The sequence below is a fragment of the Emydura macquarii genome, unplaced genomic scaffold (assembly GCF_026122565.2).
Source record: "Emydura macquarii macquarii isolate MOO-44397 ecotype Brisbane River unplaced genomic scaffold, CSIRO-AGI_Emac_v2 contig_1041, whole genome shotgun sequence".
Taxonomy (NCBI): Eukaryota; Metazoa; Chordata; order Testudines; family Chelidae; genus Emydura; species Emydura macquarii.
Genome location: NW_027131178.1, coordinates 1,574,214 through 1,585,071, shown reverse-complemented (window position 1 = coordinate 1,585,071; position 10,858 = coordinate 1,574,214). Strand labels below are relative to the sequence as shown.

The 10,858-nt window shown below is 42.9% G+C and overlaps 1 long non-coding RNA gene across 1 annotated transcript; it reads right to left on the bottom strand.

The window, feature by feature from the left end:
* Positions 1–722: 722 nt before the first annotated feature.
* Positions 723–9,641, bottom strand: LOC137150920 (uncharacterized). The gene is made up of 3 exons (XR_010919117.1): positions 9,480–9,641; positions 8,502–8,548; positions 723–1,746 (listed from the first exon to the last, which is right to left on the bottom strand). It is a non-coding gene; the product is annotated as an uncharacterized lncRNA (long non-coding RNA).
* Positions 9,642–10,858: the final 1,217 nt, after the last annotated feature.

Genomic DNA, 10,858 nt, shown 5'->3' with positions numbered 1-10,858 from the left:
ACAAAAGTTTTAGGTGGAATGCACCTGCCATGTTGCCAACTGTTCCAGGCACATCCAGGTAGAACGTACCAGCTACTCTGCCACACGCAATACAAAGGTATACTAGGTAATGAATGGTTTAGAGAAGGTAAATCTGGCACTTCTAGTCACCTTTCTCAAAAGCAGCTGGTGCTGTCCACTGTTGAAGACAGAATGCTGAATTAGATGGAGCCCTGGCCTGCTCCAGTCTGGCAATTCCTATATTCCTAGTTATGTGGTTTGATAACTCCAAATTCATACAACCATCTCTCTACACAAAGTAGTTATAACATGAATGGTGTTACTCTAAGGAGGTGAAAATGGCTGGGGTAGGAACTGTCTTTCTTTTTGTGCCTCATTCAGTGTTGAGCACATTCTGACGACTAGATATCAAATCATTGTTACTCTACTATTATTGTTATGGTTGAAAAATTACCCACCCATGTTTCTGAAATTTACCATTTTTCTAGTGTTGAAAATAGCTTGTGTAAATGGCCAGGGAACACCTCCCCCTCCCCAGATTTCCCATGCATTCTAGGAGCTGATCCTGGAGAGTGCTGTGCTGAAGCAGGGAGCAGCTTTTGATACAACTCACAGAAAATCATGTTTTAAACACACATCAGTAATTTTTTACCCTTAAAGAGGAGCCATTGATTGTGCAAAGTAAAAATAGCAGCTTAAAACCTCAGAGGCTCCATATACAGAAGTGAATCCTGGCAGGGGATCAGCCAACAGCGCCTAAAGGTGAAAGGTAATACATACTTCCCTAATTACTATCATCACTATCACATACACACACCCTCTCATCTGTGCTATTGGGAGTTTTGCTGATCCAACCACTCCTCAGTTTCTGTTTGTCATGGCGATGACTTTTTAAAAACTTTGCTAGGCGTCACCACCTGTTTTATTCTTTGTTCCAGACAACCTGGAAACAAAAAAGCAATAAGCCTGACATATATGCCTGGAGGTAGCACGTCTACCCATGCATTAGCAGCAGAGTTCAAACCAGAATGGGCATGATCTAGGTTATCAGCACTGTAGTATCTGTGCACTTCCTCAAGCATTTCAATACAGAAATATCAATAGCAGTCTCCGAATGGTGTTTTTTTTTCTTCCCAGCCTGTAGAGGAAATAATTAGACACTAAGTGAGAGAATGGGTGTATTGTGTGCGAAGCAAGTTTGAGGGAAAGCTAAGTCAAAGATGCCTGAGCGGGAGGCAGGAATCACTCTGGATGAAATTCCCTGGTCTATGTTATGTAGGAGGTCAGCCTAATTGATCATAATGGACTCTTCTGGCTTTAAAAATCTATTGAATGAGTTTTGCATTTAGTCCTGAACTCAAGACAGATCTGTGATCATTCTTCTCTCTTGCAGGAGCGTGTTCCATATTCTGAGTCCAGTTTGTCCACTTCCTGCACTCATGAGCCACCCCCAGCACCAGTCTACAGTTCTGTTGTGTAAGTGGAACATGGCTACCATGGGAAGTACAAGGTTGCTCTAAGGATGGAAGATACAACAAAGGCAAATGGCAATGAGGACAGAAGTGAAAATGACCCAGAGCAGCTCGGTCTTTTCTGTCCAATGACTTTTAAGGTAGATGGAGGGAAGCCAATCAAGCAAGAAAACATAGTTAAAGTCTCCAGGATAGCATCTGTTGTGGGTGTATCTCTTCTGTTACAGGCGGCATCTGAACCCAGCACAAAATGGCAGACGTCTCCAGGTGACTCCTATAAATGTAAAGGCACAGCACATAAAAAAAATCATAACCATTACATGGCTACATACACGGAAGAAATAAACACTCAATTAGGACTCAAAGAAGCTGTCCCCCTGCAGATCAGGACTGAGGCATGTGGCGTGCAGTTGCATAGGGGAAGCTTCCGCACCTGCTGCCTTCACTGTACCTATGCTAACAATTTTGTTCTCCAGGGCTGGTGAGCAAGTACTTGTCAACCTCCCCACTGGCTCCCTTGCCTGCTTTGTTAACTCAAGTCAAATCAGCCCACACTTTTCAACACTATCTATTAGTCTATTAGACTAATTCAAACCAAAAAATGTTAGCAATCCTGGGAACGTTACAGCAAATTCTTCTCTTATTTACACTAATTTCATCTACACCCCTGGCTTTGCTTTTCTGTGTGTATAAAGCTTGCTGCATCTCTCTTGGTAAGCACTCTCATTATTGCATGTCTGGATTTCTTCTATTTGAAAGCTGCCAGGTTCAGTGCTGTAAGTTAAATTCACCTGCTGCATAGAATCATAGAGTTGGAAGGGACCTCAGGAGGTCATCTAGTCCAACCCCCTGCTCAAAGCAGGACTAACCTCTGCTATATCATCCCAACCAGGGCTTTGTCAAGCCGCAGCTTAAAAACCTCTAAGGATGGAGATTCCACCACCTCCCTAGGTAACCCATTCCAGTGCTTCACCACCCTCCTAGTAAAAAACTTTTTCCTAATGTCCAACCTAGACCTCCCTCCCTGCAACTTGAGACCGTTGCTCCTTGTTCTGTCATCTGCCACCACCGAGAACAGCCTAGCCCCATCCTCCCTAGAACCCCCTTTCAGGTAGTTAAAGGCCGCTATCAAATCCCCCATCACTCTTCTCTTTTGCAGACTAAACAAGCCCAGTTCCCTCAGCCTCTCCTCATAAGTCCTGTGCTCCAGCCCCCTAATCATTTTTGTTGCCCTCCGCTGGACTCTCTCCAACTTGTCCACATCCTTTTTGTATTGGGGGGCCCAAAACTGGACACAATATTCTAAATGCGGCCTCACCAATGCCGAATAGAGGGGAATAATCACTTCCCGTGACCTGCTAGCAATGCCCCTCCTAATGCAGCCCAATATGCCATTGGCCTTCTTGACAACCAGGGCACACTGCTGACTCATATCCAGCTTTTTATCCACTGTTACCCCCAGGTCCTTTTCTGCAGAGCTGCTGCCCAGCTCGTCGGTCCCCAGTCTATAGCTGTGCATGGGATTCTTTCTTCCTAAGTGGAGGACTCTGCACTTTTCTTTGTTGAACCTCATTAGATTTCTTTTGGCCCAATCCTCCAGTTTGTTTAGGTCACTCTGTATCCTATCCCTACCTTGCAGGGTATCTACCACTCCCCCCAGCTTAGTGTCGTCCGCAAACTTGCATGGTGACCATTTATTCCTGCTGTTCTGTGCATGCTTGCATGCACACATTTTTGATTCTCAGTGGAAACTCTTTGCCTCCTAGGCCCCTTTTATTGCTTGTTAAGCCTCCATGTTAATTATTAACATCTCTAGACTACAAACCAGCTTGTTCCAATAAAGGTTCTGCTTACTGGAAGGCCACTCAGTTTATTTTTACTCAAGAGCATTAGTTACCAAGGGCTTGCATTCCAATGGGTAGCAGCCAAAACAAACCCCTTTCCATGCTGCCCCCAATGATGGAACACTCTCCACAACCAGTTTGCCAATCTCCACCCACATGACATCCAGATCCCTCCTTAACACTCACTTCCACTGCAATGCCTATGAGAAGTGAACCAATGGAAACGTTCCTGACCTAACCAATTCACACACCGCATGACCTTATTGCTGGAGCCTGGTTCAACTCTCCCCCTTCCCCCATCTTCTTTGATCTTGCTCTCAATGGCTGGGTCATGTCTAAATCCTAGAACACAAGAACGGCCATACTATTCCCTTTACCAAAAGTTCTCCTGATCCTCAAAGGGTCAGCCACATTACCAGACCAATACTGGTTTGGATCTTACCCAAAATACCACTCTGCCAGCCAATCCTTTAGTAACTAAAACTAAAGATTTATTATAAAAGAAAAGAAACAAACAAGATGAGAGATGTTAAATGATCAAAGCAATCAGTTGCATACAAATGACTTTAAAGTCCATATATATCAGATTCTTAGCAGTATTGGAGTTTGCAGGCTTGTACAGTTCCTCTGGAGTACATCCAGTACCTGGGGGAGGGGGGGGTCTCAGTCCTTTGTTTCACAGCTTCAGTTGTAAAGATGTTGATCCAGAGGTAGGAAGCAGGAATGAAGACAAGATAGAGATGATGAAGCTGCTTTTTATGTCCTTTTGTCATGTGGCAAGCTTTTTGAGACAGCAGGACCAGAACTGCACACAGTATTCAAGGTGTGGGAACAGCATGGATTTATATTGTGGCATTATATTTTTCTGTCTTATCTATCCTTTCCCTAATGGCTCCAAACATTCTGTTAGCTTTTTTGACTGTCACTGCACATTGAGCAGATGGTTTCAGAGAACAAGCCACGATGACCCCAACATTGGTAAGAGCTAATTTAGACACCATCATTTTATATGTATAGTTGGTGTCGTAATGGGTTAAAATCATTGTATTATGTGTGTGCCCCGAGTCCATGTTGAGAGAGGAACAAGTAACCAATTTACATGTGATAAATGAAAGAATCTATTGAAAGTTGTTAATTGTGCTTTAAGGTTTTGTAACCAATTATTTTTGTAGTAGATAAGGGGAAGTTGTTAGTTTTGAGATAAGAAAATGTGAGTTATGAGCCGCATGGGGGAGAGAACTCAAAGGCAGCAAAAAGCCCTGGCCTAACCAAAAAATGACCGATTACATTTGAAATAAGGGGGACTTGTGAACCCAGCAGTTCCAGGCCCATATTTGGCGACTTTTAATTGGCAAGTTACACCTGGTCAAGGATAAACTCCTGGCCTAGGAATTCCTCAAGGAGGGACCGACAAAGTGACGTAGAAAACGCCCATGATTGGTTTGGCGGATGTATAGGCAGGAGTGGAGATAAAAGGGTTGTCAGACAAAGCAAAAAATCGAAGAGACTTGTTGTAAGGACCACCAAGCCTCCCCAAGGGGAACACCTGAATCGTGTCTGCAAGAGGGTCTGATCAGCCATCTGGCCTCTTTCCAGCTCCGTCGTCACTATATTTCCTTAGAACAGTTAGATAACTGAGCTGATAACCCGGTGGGACTTGTCCTGCGGATGATAACCTGGGTGTGAATACGATAGAGGTTCCACCTGGATGAAAATAACCTGGGTGTGAATACGATAGAGGTTCCACCTGGATGAAAAAATAGAATTCTAAATAGAAAGACCAGGTCATGAAACATCTGCTATCTCTGCTGCTGCTGAGTTCATTTCTATATGTGGTGAGTACTCAATGTCAATGTTTGTTTAAAAATACCAATTCTACTTATGTTCCAGGAACTATTGTAAGCATAATAGTAATAGTGACCGTTGTTAGTGTTGCATGCGTAAGGTTTTTTTGCTTTTTTAGTTTTGTTTGTGTTTTGAGAGTTTGTAATAGAATAAGGGAACAAGATTTGTGGTAAAATAATTTGTTTAAGTTACTAGTTGTTGTATTAGTAAGTGTTGTGTCTAGAATTTAATCATTGTATTCAATTTTTTGTTGTTTGTAATTATATAAAATAAAAAAAGATCAGTAAAAGAAAGATTCAATTGAAGTAGTTGTAGCAAGTTGATAAATAAAGACTATTAAATGGTTAAGAATCTGAGTAAGCCTGTCAAGTTTTTCTGGGAAGTTTGCTAGGTTTTCTAAGTTAACATTTCCAAGCCTTACACTCTGTCTTAAAAGGGGATATATACGAATCGCCTTAGTGCCTTAAAGCACCCTTCAAACCGCCCCCGTGATTTAGGAGGCCGTTTGTCTCTGGTAATCTTGATAACCTTATCAAAACACGGCACTTAGGCACGTCAGTTGGTATTATTTTTTTTTCAGTGTGCATTTCTTTGCACTTAATATTGAATTTCATCTGCCATTTTGTTCCTCAGTCACCCAGTTTAGTGAGCTCCCTTTGTAGCTCTTTGCAGTCAGCTTTGGACTTAATTATCTGGAGTAATTTTGTATCATCTGCAAATTCTGCGACCTGACTGTTCACCCCCTTTTCCAGATAATTTATGATTTATAATCCTAAACTGTAAACACTTCATGGGAGGACTGCCTGTTTGTTCTGTGCAGTGCCTAGCACACTTTTGAGCGTAGCACAAATCATTGTGCTCAATCAGAAGGCCTGAGTTCTGTTCCGACTTCTAGCACAGGCTTTTTGTATGCTCTTAGATGAGTCACAATTTCACTGGGACAGATTGTGAGGTTCTTACCATCTCCAACGGTGTCCAAAAACAGCTGATGGTGCAAGGAAGCCTGCAAGAGGCAGTTGTGAGATAACCTGTCCCCAGGGAAAATTTCCTCCTGACTCCCAAAATTTAGAGATTGGCATAAACCCCAACGCACAAGGGCTTATAGCCCTACCAAAAACGCTTTATTTTTATTATTGACTATAACTCTGGGTTTTCTAGGTATCCACACAAATGTCCATTTTTAAAAATTCTGCTAAACTCTTGGCCTCAATAACATCATGTGGCAATGGGTTCCCCAGGCAAATTGTGCCTTTTGTGAATAAAGAATTCCCTTGTCTCATCTGTCATTCAGGGATGATGCCCATCTCACTCAAGGGGGTTTTGTGAAGCTTTATCATCATGTGTAAAGTGCTCCAAGATGATCAATGCTATATAAAGGCAAAGTATTACTAATTATTACTATTATGATTAGACTGTATAGTAATTTAGTTGTATGGTACCATGGCAATCTTGGAACCTACTCTGGGACAGGAGCACAAAGTAATAGGAGTCAATTCCAGTCTCCCAGCTCTCTGTCTCTCTTCATTCCTAGGGACTGAATTGGTCAAATACATTATTAATACAACTGTTACAGTAGCTGAGCAGCTGCCATGGGGCACTGCCATGAATAACAATAGGCTGCTATTTTTAGCCCTAATTCTTGTTATTTTGAGGCCCGGAGCCATAGTCCCTTCTGGCTTTTCAGGTGCTCTACCCATGTGTGTCAGGGGTGAGGAAAGGTGTTAGTACTTGTTCTTACCATCAGAACAAATCCATAGCCATCTAGGGATTTATAGGTTCATTCTGCTTCACACCACAACCTTCATGAGCTTCACTGTGACAACAAGCATAAAATTCAGATTCTACTGCTCTAAAAGTACAGGACCCTGCCAGAGGAGACTTTCCATTAGCTAGCAGCTGTATCAGGCCATTGATGTTCGGTACAGCAATTCTGGGTCCAACAACCATGGGGCAGTGGTGCCTAATCAGAATGTATGCTAACAAATCAACACACTCCTCTCCCTCACACTGGGGGTAGCAATTTACACTCTGCACAGATGTAAATAACTACACATAAGGGGCAAATCAGTGAAGAGCAAGGCCTGTAACTTCTCTGTTGACATAATTTATAAATATATTACATGCTGGAAATTTACAATGAATTACTACTGTCTTTATTGGTGTTCATGGCTTGTTTTGTAACCAAATCTACAAGTGCACTGAGGACTGGCTTTTACTGAAACAAACATGCTGTCAGATCTCATCCTACTAAATCAAATGCTCATATCTTTTGTTTCTCTTTCCCTTCAGTGACCACATGGGGTAGTATACTCTATACTGTCTATTACAGAGAGTGGATAATATGTAACATGCATTACAAAGAGAGGAAAGTTGCCTCAGAACAGATATTTAATGCCATGTCCTGATAACATTTATAAACAGCTCCAAATTTCCTCTGGTGACTTGTTATGATGGCTGAATCCCTCAGTCAAACTGCAGGCATATGACTGGCTTGTCTGCTCCTGCTCCATTCTAGCAAATTCCTGTCATCTGTGTTTACTGCACTCATTGGTTCATTTCAGTGGCTGAGGTTATCATCTACACACACATTAGCCAGCATGTTCCTGGATGTTGCTATCCTGCACAAAACCCAACAAGCTCTTTTCAGTTTCTCAACTATAAAAACATAAGGCTTGATCCTGTTCTCTCATTGCTGTCGATGGCAAAACTCCCAATAGCTTCTGTGGCAGAAGGAGCAGAGAAGGTCCCTAATCCTTTCTTTTGCTGCTCCTGCTTTTCTTCAACATGGTACACAGGACAATAGATGCTTATGGTGTTTTACAGAGAAAAAGACATGGGGCCAAATCCTCAGTTGAACCTGAAGCAGGCACCATAGGTGGCTTTCTATCACATTTCCATCCCCTCTGATTTTGGAGGCCACCAAGAGCTATTTTGACCCTACGCACAAGTTGGAGCATCCTCACCCTCAAAGGTGCTCTAACTTGCACCAGCTGGAATGGGCTGGGGCTGTTTTTCTAACCCAGAATCACTGGAGTGCATTGTGCTCTGACCACACTTTCTTATACCTCCAACATGCTTCCTTGTCAATTGAGCCAAGGGCAGATGGTATATAGAGTCAGCTACGCTGGGTTTATGCCACCCAGAGATTCCCTTATCTGAGAGGAATCTAGTTTCATTAGAGATGCTGTCTAGTTGCTTCATGCCATCAGAAACACACAAACCAGCCAGAGCAAGGGCCAGAACCTGGTCAATGGGACCTAATTCTCCACTATCATGCACATTGTGTAGTCATTTGCAGTGAGTTACCATCCTGACCCACCAGGTAATGTTTTACACCTACCTTGTGGAGTATCAGGTCCAGAGTCACTGCTCCAAACATCTTCCAACCTAGGTTAGACACAGAATTAAATGCTGGAGGCAGACATGACACAAGGGGAAGGACAGTACATGCAATACGGTTATGCATTTGCTTGCATTACAAGGGTCACATTACATTAGGTTAGCCTAGAATTTACATTTACATTTGCCTAGAATGTCAAATGTTAGCTTGGAGGTGTGGGACATTGGGCCCAAATCCTCCCTTTCAGTTACACAGGTGCAGCCCCATTGAAGTCACTACAGCTAAGAGGAGAATTTAATTCATTCTTAGAGAGACTGGGGAAAGAGACAGATTTTAAGGATTCTCCACTCAGACCAATTTTACACTAGTGAAGCTGTATTAACTTCAACAGAGTTATTCCAAGAGAAGAACTGGACCCAAGCGATGAAAAACAGGGAAGGGGCAGAGCTGTACAGATCCTTGAAGATGAAGAGCAGGAGTTTCAGTTGTGGAACCAGTAAAAGGAGTAGAGGAGTGAGTAATTCAGGGTATCCTCCTAATTCAATAACAATAGCTATTCAGCAGATTTCAGATGTCTAGATACCTAACCCAGGAAATAGGAAACAGAACTCCTACTGGTTATCTACTCTCATTTATACACACAGAGAACTGTTAGCTGTGTTTGATTTGAAGCTACTTCCCCCTAGTGGGACTGGATAGGAATGAATGAAGATTTTGACGTAGCATTTTACATAACGGATATCCTGACTATGAGAGAGGCAATATATTTTATTAGACCAGCTTCCGTGGAAGGTACAAGCTTTCGAGCTACACCGAGCTCTATAGGTCTGGCATAGTGTCTGAGCTAAATATTGCAAACAATATGTTGCAATATTTGCAGTGTTGTTATAGCTGTTGTATACTTGTCCCAAGATATTAGAGACACGGTGGGTGAGTTAAAAATATACTTTAAAAAAAAAAAGATATTACTTCACTCGCCTTGTCTCCTTAATATCCTAGATGGGCATTAATCATCATCATAGCTGCCACCACCATTATCACAGTAATGCCTAGAAGTCCCAGTGAAGTATTGGGGCCTCCTTGTGCTAGGTGCAGTACACACACACACACACACACACAATGAAAAGACAGTCTATTTGTTTTTCTTTTGCATGCATTTCTAACTGCAGTGAAACAAGCCTGTTTTAAAAGAGAGATTGCAATGGTCATCTTATAAACATAAGTCAAGGAAATTCAATATGAAAAAACTAGTGGCCAGCTATAGGTGCTGGGCCTCCACAATTCCCATTAGCTTCAGTGCATAGAACCACTCAAAATCAGGGACTAAGCCAGCAGTGCTGCCAACACTTGTGATTTTATCACGAGCCTCATGATAACTGGTGTTTTTCTGAAAGCCCTAGTTCCTGGAGTCATGTGAATACATAAGAATCTCTGTTTCCATTTTAATAACTCAAGTTTCTAGCCCACAGTGGAGGAGTAGGGGTGGAGAAAAACATGAAAATGTGACCCCAGTTAACCCTAAACGTTAAAAACGCCTCCACTTATTAATCTCATGGGTTTGGGGTCTCAAGTCATGGTTTTTGAGTGGTAGGGGCTGGCTTAGCAATGCTGTGAGGGCCTGCCTGACTTGCAATGGTTCAGAACTGACCCAAGTGTCACAAGAGACAAAAGCAGCAATGCCTTCCAAAACAAGCCCAAACAAAACAAAACAGGCCCAAAACAAGCTCACGGAAAAACAAGCCCATAGCAAGAGAGGACAAGCCCAAAAACTGGACCGAGCAGAGCAAAACGAGCACCAAGCAAGTCCAGCAAGCCCAAAAAAGCCCACCCAGAACAAGCCCAAACAGCTCATAGCTCCAAAATAAGCCCACACCAAACAAGCCCAAAGTGAGCCTAAAGTGTGCTCCCGACACAAAGCAAGCCAAAAACAAGGGCCCAAACAAAGCAAGCCCAAGGCAAAGCAGACCCGAAACGAAACAATCCAGAAACAGGCCTGAGACGAAGTGCAAGCAGAACAAAGCGAGCCCAAAGTAATCAAAACAGGGCCAAACAAGGCTGAACAAGCCCCAAGAGACCCCTTCTTGAAAGGCCCAAAGGAAAAGAAGCTCAGGGCTGGCCCAAAACAGGGCGCAACCAGAACAAGCCCAGACAGCTCAAAAAGCCCAAAACAGGCCCAAGCAAAAAACAAACAAACCCAAAAAACAGAGAGCAAAAAAGCCTCACAGGAAACAAAACCAGAACCAGCCCAAACCAAAACCAAAACAAGCCCCAAACAAAATGGGGCCAAGGCAAACCCCAAAACAAGCCTATAAACAAGCCACGAGCCCCAATAAAACACAACAGCCCGAGAGCCCGCC